Source organism: Chiloscyllium plagiosum, unplaced genomic scaffold (assembly GCF_037043375.1).
Source record: "Chiloscyllium plagiosum isolate Xiang-an unplaced genomic scaffold, Cpla_swu_hap1 HiC_scaffold_46, whole genome shotgun sequence".
NCBI lineage: Eukaryota > Metazoa > Chordata > Chondrichthyes > Orectolobiformes > Hemiscylliidae > Chiloscyllium > Chiloscyllium plagiosum.
This window is the reverse complement of record NW_028270184.1, coordinates 3033758-3046385: the sequence shown is the minus strand read 5'-3', so window position 1 is coordinate 3046385 and position 12628 is coordinate 3033758. Positions and strand designations below refer to the sequence as shown.

At 49.0% G+C, this 12628-nt stretch overlaps 1 protein-coding gene across 1 annotated transcript in view; it reads right to left on the bottom strand.

Annotated features, from left to right (window-relative positions):
* Nucleotides 1–11239, bottom strand: part of men1 (multiple endocrine neoplasia I) — a 31464-nt gene extending 20225 nt beyond the window's left edge. Inside the window, exon 1 of the mRNA XM_087983590.1 lies at nucleotides 11133–11239. The gene's annotated coding sequence lies outside the window, so the exon portion shown is untranslated. The remainder of the gene's footprint in view (nucleotides 1–11132) is intronic.
* Nucleotides 11240–12628: the final 1389 nt, after the last annotated feature.

The window sequence follows — 12628 nt, the reverse complement described above, 5'->3', positions numbered from 1 at the left end:
GCAAGGCCAGCATTTACTAACCATTGCCTCTTGCCCTTGAACCTGATGGGCACAGGGGGGTTGTCACTGGGCTTGTGATCCAGCGGCATGGGTGAATGTTGCAGGGGCTTGGGTTTGACGTGGTATACAGTGAACCTGGTACCAATGAAATGCTGGTCGTAAAAGCTAACCTAATGGTGACTGTGCCAATTCTCTGGGTTAAAGAGGCGTATTTTGTCCTGGCTTTGTTTTTAAAGAAAGGTGATAAGACAGAGGCACTGCGCTCTCTACTAAAAGCCCATAAAGTAAACAGCTTGTGAGGCCTTCGGGTTTTTTTTTTAAACTAGAACAATAGAAGCAGCCCGACTGGGTGTGTCAAGCTCCCACTGAACCAGGATATTTAGTGTTAGCTTTGGAGTAGCAACTGTTGGGGTCTTGAAGCTGGATGTGGAAGCCGTTTCCCCTCTCTCTGTTACAGCTAAGAGCCTGATGCTAGAATTGCATGTGAGACAATCTATTTGACTAAATTTGATTGGAACAGTTACCGTTTATAGTTAAATAATCTGTTACTCTGTTAAGTTTTCCGAGATAGTTGTTACTCCAATTTCTTCTTTCTTTTGTTGAATCTTAACTATGAATGAAGTGTGTTTATGCTTCAAATCTGTTAGTTTGACCAACTGATTTGCATCTGGAATGCAACACCTAACACTTGCCTTTAAAGTAAGAGATTAAGAGTGTAGACTATCTTCTTCAGACATTTTGAGGGGGTTTGGTCTAGCCCATAGCATGACCATAACAGTTATCTTTGTGAAAATCCGCTTGGTTCACTGATGTCCTTTAGGGAAGGAAATCTGCCATCCTTACCTGGTCTGGTCAAATGTGAATCTACACGCACAGCCGTATGGCTCATTCTCAACTGCTCTCTGAGATGGTCCTAGCAAGCCACCAGATTCAAGGGGCAATTAGAGATGAGCAGTAAATGCTGGTCCACATCACATTAATGATAGAAAAAAATACTCAGTTAAGGTCAAGGACATCACTTTGTCTGAAGTCACATGTAGGCCAGACCAGTGAAGGACAGTAGATTTCCTTATTTAAAAAGGGAAGCAGAGATGCAGGTGGGACTTTATAACAATTATTGATCATACACATTGTTACCATCACTGAGGCAAGCTTTATTCCAGTCATAGAGATGTACAGCACGGAAACAGACCCTTCGGTCCAACCCATCCATGCCGACCAGATATCCCAACCCAATCCAGTCCCACCTATCAGTCCCACCCGGCCCATATCCCTCCAAACCCTTCCTATTCATATACCCATCCAAATGCCTCTTAAATGTTGTAATTGTACCAGCCTCCACCACTTCCTCTGGTAGCTCATTCCATACACACACCACCCTCTGCGTGAAAAAGTTGCCCCTTAGGTCCCTTTTAAATCTTTCCCCTTTCACCTTAAATCTATCTTGTTCTGGAGTCCCCGATCCCAGGGAAAAGACTTTGCCTATTTATCCTATCCATGTCCCTTATGATTTTATAAACCTCTATAAGGTCACCCCTCAGCCTCCGACGCTCCAGGGAAAACAGCCCCAGCCTGTTCAGCCTCTCCCTGTAGCTCAAACTCTCCAACCCTGGCAACATCCTTGTATATCTTTTCTGAACCCTTTTAAGTTTCACAACATCCTTCCTATAGCAAGGAGACCAGAACAGAACACAGTATTCCAAAAGTGGTCGAACCAATGTCCTGTACAGCTGCAACATGACCTCCCAACTCCTGTACTCAATACTCTGACCAATAAAGGAAAGCATACCAAACGCCTTCTTCATTATCCTATCTTCCTGTGACTCCACTTTCAAGGATCTATGAATCTGCACTCCAAGGTCTCTTTGTTCAACAACACTCCCCAGGACCCTACCATTAAGTGTATAAGTCTTGCCCTAATTTGCTTTTCCAAAATGCAACACATCACGTTTGTCTAAATTTGCATAAAATACAGAGGCATGGATTGAGGGTGATTTAGTGGTCTGGATCAGAAATTGGCTAGCTGAAAGAAGAGCTAGGGTGGTGGGTGATGGGAAATATTCATCCTGGAGTTCAGTTACTAGTGGAGTACTGCAAGGATCGGTTTTGGGGCCACTGCTGTTTGTCATTTTTATGAACAACCTGGATAAGGGCAGAGAAGGATGGGTTAGTAAATCCAGGGATGACAGTAAGGTTGGTAGAGCTGTGGATAGTGCCAAAGGATGCTGTAGGCTACAGAGTGACTTAGATAAGCTGCAAAGCTGGGCTGAGAAGTGGCAAATGGAATTTAATGCAGAAAAATGTGAGGTGAGACACTTTGGCAGGAGTAACAGGAATACAGAGCACTGGGCTAATGGTAAGATTATTGGTAGTGTAGATGAGCAGAGAGATCTTGGTGTCCATGTACATAGACCCCTGAAAGTTGCCACCCAGGTTGATAGGGTTGTTAAGAAGGCATACGGTGTGTTAGCTTTTATTGATAGAGGGATTGAGTTTCGTAGCCATGAGGTCATGCTGCAGCTGTACAAAACTCTGGTGAGGCCACATTTGGAGTATTGTGTACAGTTCTGGTCACTGCATTATAGGAAGGATGTGGAAGCTTTGGAAAGGGTTCAGAGGAGATTTACCAGAATGCTGCCTGGTCTGGAGGGAAGGTCTTATGAGGAAAGGCTGAGGGACTTAAGACCATTTTCATTAGAGAGGAGGTGGTTGAGAGGGGACTTGAGACAAATAAGATAATCAGAGGGTTAGACAGTGTGGACAGTGAGAGCATTTTTCCTCGGATGGTGATGGCTTGCACTATGGGACATAGCTTTAAACAGAGGGGTGATAGATATAGGACAGCTGTCCAAGGTAGTTTCTTTACTCAGAGAGTAGTAGGGCGTGAAACGCACAGCCTGCAACAGGAGTGGACTTGCCAACTTTAAGGGCATTTAAATGGTCATCAGATAGGCATATGGACGAGAATGGAAGTGTAGGTTAGCTGGGCCTCAGATTGGTTTCACAGGTCAGCGCAACATCAAAGGCCAAAGTGTTCTATACTCCATCTGCCACTCCTTGGCCCAATGCCCACCAAGGCTGGAATCGAACGTGGGTCCCTGGTGCTGTGAGGCAGTAGTGCTAACCACTGAGCCACTGTGCTGCCCCAGGAGCTGTGTTTCTGCTCTGCAATTTAAACTAACATCTTCAGCCTGAAGAAAGCCAGGTTATCTTTCTTTCCTTAGCAGCCACTGTAAACTGTGGCTCTTAACCGGTAAGCCAGAGATATTACAAGTGGGAATCAGTCACCCTGTGCCTTCTGCAAGCAAATGGATGAATCTGGAGAAGGAAAACCAAGGTGCAACACACCTTAACAGAGCCGAAAGGTCTACCTCAGTGAAACAGGCTAACTGAACTGCCATTCCAGTCTTTCCTTCCATCCTAATAACCACTTTTGAATAGTTATTTGGAGTCATACTGCACGGAGACAGACCATTCGGTCCAACCAGTCCATGCCAAATAATCCCAAACTAGTCCCACCTGCCTGATCCTGGCCCCTATCCCTCCAAACTGTCCCGGTTCATGAACTTATCCAAATGCTTTTCCAACACTGTAATGGTGCCCACATCCACTTCTTCCGAAAGTTCACTGCACATACACGAATCACTCCCTGCGTAATAAAAATTGCCCCTTAAGGTCTTTTTAAAACCTTTCTCCTCTCACCTTAAAACTGTACCATCCTCGGGAAAAGACACCAGCTTTTCACTTTATCTATACCCCTCATGATTTTATAGATTTCTATAAGGTCACCCCTCAACCTCTACACTCCAGGGAAAAAAGTTCCAGCCTCTCCTTACAACAAGAATCTATTTATTTGTAATATTTATAATAATTTTAACATTGGTGACGACTCCAAGAAAACAAAGGCTTGATTCCTGGTGCTGCCTTAGTAAGGAGTAGTAAAATTGTTTAGCTAACCACCAGCAATGTTGCTCCTGAGTAAACAGGCCAAGCTCTTGATAGGTAGGTATTTGGTGCATTTCTTTGATGTTTAGCTGACCGTGACCAATGCTGAAAGCTCAGGCCCTTTGTCCAGGAACAAAGCGCAGAAATGGGCAATGGAATGTACGTCAATATATCACTGGTGGCTGTTTAAGTGACCTCAAGCAGCATTGCTCCTGAATAAAATGCCTGAGCTCTCAATGGGTGGAATGAACAAGGTAACATTCTGCTGCATATTTCTTGCGTGCAGCAGACCACGAGTGGCATTGCTCCTGGATGAACAGTCGAGAGAGTGGTGCTGAAAAAGCTACAGCAGGTCAGACAGCATCCGAGGAGCAGGAGAATCAACGGGTGTTTTTCCTGCTCCTCGGATGCTGCCTGACCTGCTGCGCTTTTCCAGCTCCACACTCTCGACTCTGATCTCCAGCATCTGCAGTCCTCACTTTCTCCTGGATAAAGAACCTGAGCTGTCAACCAGAGAAACGCTCACGGTAGTAACACTTTGCTGCATATTTCTGGTGTTCAGCTGACCCCGAGTGGCATTGCTCCTGGATAAAGAGCGCGAGCTCTCAACAGGTGGGAAATGATCAAAATAATAATATTTTGCTGCGTATTTCTGGTGTTTAGCTGGCCCCGAGCGGCACTGCTCCTGGATAAACGGCCAGCACTCTCAAAGGGTACAAGTGACTGACGTAATAATGTTTTAGGAGAAAGTGAGGACTGCGGATGCTGAAGATCAGAGTCAAGAGTGCAGCGCCGGAAAAGCACAGCAGGTAAAGGCAGCATCCGAGGAGCAGGAGAGTTGACACTTTGGGTCCAAGTCCTTCATCAGGAATCTGCTGTTTCACTACGTATTCTCGGTGCTCAGCTGACCACGCGTGGCATTGCTCCTGGATAAAGTGCCTGAACTCTCAGCAGGTGGGGAACGAGCATATTGCAGTATACAGAAACACAGTGACGGTGGCTGTTTCGCTGACCTCCAGTGGCATTGCTCCTGGATAAAGTGCCTGAACTCTCAGCAGGTGGGGAACGAGCATATTGCAGTATACAGAAACACACTGACTGTGGCTGTTTAGCCGACCTCCAGTGACATTGCTCCTGGATAAAGCGCCTGAACTCTCAGCAGGTGGGGAACGAGCATATTGCAGTATACAGAAACACACTGACTGTGGCTGTTTAGCCGACCTCCAGTGACATTGCTCCTGGATAAAGTGCCTGAACTCTCAGCAGGTGGGGAACGAGCATATTGCAGTATACAGAAACACATTGACTGTGGCTGTTTAGCCGACCTCCAGTGGCATTGCTCCTGGATAAAGTGCCTGAACTCTCAGCAGGTGGGGAACGAGCATATTGCAGTATACAGAAACACAGTGACGGTGGCTGTTTCGCTGACCTCCAGTGGCATTGCTCCTGGATAAAGCGCCTGAACTCTCAGCAGGTGGGGAACGAGCATATTGCAGTATACAGAAACACATTGACGGTGGCTGTTTAGCCGACCTCCAGTGGCATTGCTCCTGGATAAAGCGCCTGAACTCTCAGCAGGTGGGGAACGAGCATATTGCAGTATACAGAAACACACTGACTGTGGCTGTTTAGCCGACCTCCAGTGGCATTGCTCCTGGATAAAGCGCCTGAACTCTCAGCAGGTGGGGAATGGGCATATTGCGGTATACAGAAACACATTGACGGTGGCTGTTTCGCTGACCTCCAGTGACATTGCTCCTGGATAAAGCGCCTGAACTCTCAGCAGGTGGGGAACGAGCATATTGCAGTATACAGAAACACATTGACGGTGGCTGTTTCGCTGACCTCCAGTGACATTGCTCCTGGATAAAGTGCCTGAACTCTCAGCAGGTGGGGAATGAGCATATTGCAGTATACAGAAACACATTGACTGTGGCTGTTTAGCCGACCTCCAGTGACATTGCTCCTGGATAAAGCGCCTGAACTCTCAGCAGGTGGGGAACGAGCATATTGCAGTATACAGAAACACATTGACGGCGACTTTGCCGACCTCCAGTGACATTGCTCCTGGATAAAGTGCCTGCGCTCTCAGCAGGTGGGGAACGAGCATATTGCAGTATACAGAAACACAGTGACGGTGGCTGTTTCGCTGACCTCCAGTGGCATTGCTCCTGGATAAAGTGCCTGAACTCTCAGCAGGTGGGGCACGAGCATATTGCGGTATACAGAAACACATTGACGGCGACTTTGCCGACCTCCAGTGGCATTGCTCCTGGATAAAGCGCCTGAACTCTCAGCAGGTGGGGAACGAGCATATTGCGGTATACAGGAACACATTGACGGCGACTTTGCCGACCTCCAGTGACATTGCTCCTGGATAAAGTGCCTGAACTCTCAGCAGGTGGGGAACGAGCATATTGCGGTATACAGAAACACATTGACGGTGGCTGTTTAGCCGACCTCCAGTGGCATTGCTCCTGGATAAAGTGGGAGCAGCGGCTGAGTAAAGGCGAACCCGGGAGACTACAGCTAAGGTAAAACAGTTTGTTTCAAAATTACTTACCTGTAGCGGGCAGCGGTGTTTTTTATTCTCTCTTCACAAAAAGAGCGGGAGCAGCAGAGGAAGTGACGGCAAACAGAGGGGCAGCCGGGAAGGAGAATTGTGAGTATAAATACTCACCTTTTAATCACCAACGGTCGTTTGAGTGGGAGCAGCGGAAGTGAGGTTGGAGCGCATAGCTGGGCGGGAAGGTAAGTGATTAGTATTTGAGTGGGTGTGTTCTAGACCCCAGGTCCTACTTCCGTAGGGCCTCCCTCCCACCCTCCTCCTCTAACCTAACTTTAAAGTCCACAGGTAAGTGACTGTGTTATTGACTCAGTGTTCTTGTTTTTGGAGAAAGTGTACAGTCATGGCAGCGCAGGCGGTGGAATGTTCCTCCTGCAGGATGTTTGAGGTAGGGGTGACCACCGATACTCCTGCCGACTTCGTCTGCAGGAAATGCAGTCAGATCCTGATCCTCACCGAACGAGTTAGGGAACTGGAACTGGAGTTGGAGTTGGATGAACTGAGGATTATTCGAGAGGCTGATTGATAGAAGCTACAGGGACATAGTTACGCCGGAGAACAGAGGTAGCTGGGTAACAGTTAGAGGTGGGAAGGGGAAGAAGCAGGCAGTGCAGGGTTCCCCTGTGGTCGTTCCCCTAAAAAATAAATATACAGCTTTGGAAACTGTTGGGGGGGACAGCGTTGCAGGTGTAAGCTGCAGTGAAGGGGTCTGTGGCTCTGAGACTCAGAAGGGAAAGGGGGAGAGGAGGAGAGCGCTAGTTATAGGGGACTCTCTAGTTAGAGGGACGGACAGGCGGTTCTGTGGACATGGGCGAGACTCACGGATGGTTTGTTGCCTCCCGGGTGCTAGGGTCCGAGACGTCTCAGACCGTGTCTTCAGAATCCTTAAGGGGGAGGGTGTGCAGCCAGAAGTCGTGGTGCACATTGGCACCAACGACATAGGTAGGAAGAGGGGTGGGAAGGTCATTCAAGAGCTCAGGGAGTTAGGCTGGAAGCTAAAAGCTAGGACAGACAGAGTCGTCATCTCTGGGTTGATGCCGGTGCCACGTGACAGTGAGGCAAAGAATAGGGAGAGAGTGCAGTTGAACACGTGGCTGCAAGGCTGGTGTAGGAGGGAGGGCTTCAGATATTTGGACAATTGGACTGCATTCTGGGGAAGGTGGGACCTGTACAAACAGGACGGGTTGCACCTGAACCAGAAGGGCACCAATATCCTGGGGGGTAGGTTTGCTAGCACACTTCGGGGGGGTTTAAACTAATTTGGCAGGGGGATGGGATCTGGACTTGGAGTCCAGCAAGTAGGTTAGCTGTTTGTCAGGATGCCCAAGACTGTAGGGAGGCTGTGGAGAAGGTAGCACTGACAGGGACTACTTGCGGACACAGAGATGGGCTCAAGTGCGTATACTTCAACGCAAGGAGTATCAGAAATAAGGTGGGTGAACTTAAGGCGTGGATCGGTACCTGGGACTACGATGTTGTGGCCATCACGGAAACGTGGATAGATGTGGGACAGGAATGGCTGTTAGAGGTTCCTGGTTACAGGTGTTTCAGTAAGATTAGGGAGGGTGGGAAAAAAGGAGGGGGGGTGGCATTGCTAATTAGAAATGGTATAATGGCTGCAGAAAGGAAGTTTGAGGGGGATCTGCCTCTGGAGGTAGTATGGGCTGAAGTCAGAAATAGGAAAGGTGCAGTCACCTTGTTGGGTGTTTACTATAGGCCCCCCAATAGCAGCAGAGATGTGGAGAAACAGATTGGGAAACAGATTTTGGAAAGGTGCAGAAGCCACAGGGTCGTAGTCATGGGCGACTTCAACTTCCCAAATATTGATTGGAAGCTCTTTAGATCAAGTAGATTGGATGGGGCGGTGTTTGTGCAGTGTGTCCAGGAAGCTTTTCTAACGCAGTATGTAGATTGTCCAACCAGAGGGGAGGCCATATTGGATTTGGTACTCGGTAATGAACCGGGACAAGTGGTGGGCTTGTTAGTGGGTGAACATTTTGGTGATGGTGACCACAATTCTGTGACTTTCACCTTGGTTATGGAGAGAGATAGGTGCGCACAACAAGGTAGATTTTATAATTGGGGGAAGGGAAATTACGATGCTGTAAGGCAGGATTTGAGGAGCATACGTTGGGAGCTTAGGCTGTCAGGGAAGGATGTGGTGGAAATGTGGAACTTTTTCAAAGAGCAGATACGACGTGTCCATGATATGTATGTACCTATCAGGCAGGAAAGAAATGGTCGTGTGAGGGAGCCTTGGTTGACGAGAGAGGTTGAATGTCTGGTAAAGAGGAAGAAGGAGGCTTACATAAGGTTGAGGAAACAGGATTCAGACAGAGCAGTGGAGGGATACAGGATAGCCAGAAGGGACCTGAAGAAAGGGATTAGGAGAGCTAAGAGAGGGCATGAAAAATTGTTGGCGGATAGGATCAAGGATAACCCCAAGGCATTTTATGCGTATGTGAGAAACCTGAGAATGACGAGAACGAGGGTAGGTCCGATCAAGGACAGTAGTGGGAGACTGTGTATTGAGTCGGAAGAGATAGGAGAGGTCTTGAACAAGTACTTCTCTTCAGTATTTACGAACGAGAGGGACCGTATTGTAGAAGAGGAGAGTGTGAAATGGACTGGTAAGCTAGAAGAGATACCTGTTAGGAAGGAAGATGTGTTGGACATTTTGAACAACTTGAGGATAGACAAGTCCCCCGGGCCTGACGGGATATATCCTAGGATTATGTGGGAAGCAAGAGAGGAAATTGCAGTACCGTTGGCAATGATCTTCTCGTCTTCACTGGCAACGGGGGTGGTACCAGGGGACTGGAGAGTAGCGAATGTTGTGCCCCTGTTCAAAAAAGGGAATAGGGATAACCCCGGGAATTACAGGCCTGTTAGTCTTACTTCTGTGGTAGGCAAAGTAATGGAAAGGGTACTGAGGGATAGGATTTATGAGTATCTGGAAAGACACTGCTTGATTAGGGACAGCCAGTACGGATTTGTGAAGGGTAGGTCTTGCCTTACAAGTCTTATTGAATTCTTTGAGGAGGTGACCAAGCATGTGGATGAGGGAAGAGCAGTGTGATGTAGTGTACATGGATTTTAGTAAGGCATTTGATAAGGTTCCCCATGGTAGGCTTATGCGGAAAGTCAGGAGGCATGGGATAGAGGGAAATTTGGCCAATTGGATAGAAAACTGGCTAACCGGTCGAAGGCAGAGAGTGGTAGTAGATGGTAAATATTCAGCCTGGAGCCCAGTTACAAGTGGAGTTCCGCAGGGATCAGTTCTGGGTCCTCTGCTGTTTGTAATTTTTATTAATGACTTAGATGAGGGAGTCGAAGGGTGGGTCAGTAAATTTGCAGATGATACGAAGATAGGTGGAGTTGTGGACAGTGAGGAGGGCTGTTGTCGGCTGCAGAGGGACTTAGATATGATGCAGAGCTGGGCTGAGGAGTGGCAGATGGAGTTCAACCCTGCCAAGTGTGAGGTTGTCCATTTTGGAAGAACAAATAAGAATGCGGAATACAGGGTTAATGGTAGGGTTCTTAGTCAGGTGGAGGAACAGAGGGATCTTGGGGTCTATGTACATAGATCTTTGAAGGTTGCCACTCAGGTGGATAGAGTTTGTAAGAAGGCCTATGGAGTATTATCGTTCATTAGCAGAGGGATTGAATTCAAGAGTCGTGAAGTGATGTTGCAGCTGTACAGGACTTTGGTTAGGCCACAGTTGGAGTACTGTGTGCAGTTCTGGTCGCCTCACTTTAGGAAAGATGTGGAAGCTTTGGAGAGGGTGCAGAGAAGATTTACCAGGATGTTGCCTGGAATGGAGAGGAAGTCGTACGAGGATAGGTTGAGAGTTCTCGGCCTTTTCTCGTTGGAACGGCGAAGGATGAGGGGTGACTTGATAGAGGTTTATAAGATGATCAGAGGAATAGATAGAGTAGACAGTCAGAAACTTTTTCCCCGGGTACAACAGAGTGTTACAAGGGGACATAAATATAAGGTGAAGGGTGGAAGGTATAGGGGAGATGTCAGGGGTGGGTTCTTTACCCAGAGAGTGGTGGGGGCATGGAATACGCTGCCTGTGGGAGTGGTAGAGTCGGAATCATTGGCGACCTTTAAGCGGCATTTGGATAGGTACATGGATGGGTGCTTAATCTAGGTTAGAAGTTCGGCACAACATCGTGGGCCGAAGGGCCTGTTCTGTGCTGTATTGTTCTATGTTCTATGTTCTAAAGTGCCTGAACTCTCAGCAGGTGGGGAACGAGCATATTGCGGTATACAGAAACACATTGACGGTGGCTGTTTCGCCGACCTCCAGTGGCATTGCTCCTGGATAAAGTGCCTGAACTCCCCGCAATACAATAGACCAGGCCACTGGTGGCTTTCTAGCTGACCCCCCCGCGACGTTGCTCCTGGATAAAGCGCTCTGGTTGCGGGAAGGAGGACGGCCAGTGTTTCCCCTGACTAAGAGGGCTGGGTTTAGGGGGTTTTACATGAAGAAGGCGCGGGCTGGCACGGACGGGGAACTTTATTCTGCACAAAGCGGTAAAGGCGCGAAAACTGCCCCAACTTTCACTTTAACACCGTCTCCCCCCCTCCCCCGTCTCTCTCTCTCTCTCTCACCGTTCCCCCTGAAGTGGCGGGACCGCAACGATCGGCCTCTCCCTCCCTCACGACGACGCCGCCGCCGTCTCCACACGCTCGGGGCCCGCCTCACGGTCGCCTCAGCAACCGACCAGGCCCCGGCGCGACTGCGCATGCGGCGGCGGGCCTGGAGATGCGGCGAGGGAGGACTGCGCATGCGGCGGCGAGGGCAGGCCCGGAGATGCGGTGAGGGAGGACTGCGCATGCGGCGGCGGTGGGGGGGGGTGGGCAGGCCCGGAGATTGCGGCGAGGGAGGACTGCGCTCGCGCTGTAGGGGGAGGGACCCGGGGGAGGTGACGGTGGGCGGGGAAGAAGCAAAGGCGCTTTCGGTACGCATGCGGCAAGTGCTCAGAGGGCCGCCGGGAGGTGTAGTCCTGGAGTGGGGAATGAGGGAGGACTGCGCATGCTCGGTAAGGGACGGCTCTGAGGGGCGTGGATAAAGGGAAGGATTGGGCGGGGCGGGGCAAAAGTTGCAGCCAGTGCGCGTGCGGGCACCGTGTTGGCCGCTGGGAGTTGTAGTTCCCTGCCCTGTGTGCTCACTGATGTGTGAAAGTGCCTGTGTAAGGTTCTGATGATCTCTGAATGTACCCAGTGGACCTGCCCACATGAGACTGCCATTCCGGAACATTCTGTAACAGTATTTGCCCTCTGCTGCAGGGCGAAGCTTACATCAGAGTGTGTACCATTGACTGTCACTACAAACACACACACACAATGATGGAGTCATAGAGATGTACAGCAGGGAAACAGACCCTTCGGTCCAACCCGTCCATACTGACCCAGATACCCCAACCCAATCTAGTCCCACCTGCCAGCACCCGGCCCATATCCCTCCAAACCCTTCCTATTCATATACCCATCCAAATGCCTCTTAAATGTTGTCATTGTACCAGCCTCCACCACATCCTCTGGCAGCTCATTCCATACACGTACCACCCTCTGCGTGAAAATGTTTCCCCTTAGGTCCCTTTTATATCTTTCCCCTCTCACCCTAAACCTACGCCCCTCTAGTTCTGAACTCCCCAACCCCAGGGAAAACACCTTGTCTATTTACCCTATCCATGCCCCTCATGATTTTATAAACCTCTATAAAGTCGGATCTCAGCCTCCGACACTCCAGGGTAAACAGCCTCAGCCTATTCAGCTTCTCCCTATAGCTCAAATCCTCCAACCCCGGCAACATCCTTGTAGATCTATTCTGAGCCCTTTCAAGTTTCACAACATCCTTGCTGTAGCAGGGAGACCAGAACTGAACACAGTATTCCAAAAGTGGCCTAACCAAATGTCCTGTACAGCTGCAACATGACCTCCCAACTTTTATACTCAATGCTTTGACCAATAAAGCCAAGCATACCAAACACTTCCTTCACTGTCCTATCTACCTGTGAGTCCACTTTTAAGGAACTATGAACCTGCACCAAGGTCTCTTTACTTAGATTACTTACAGTGTGGAAACAGGCCCTTCGGCCCAACAA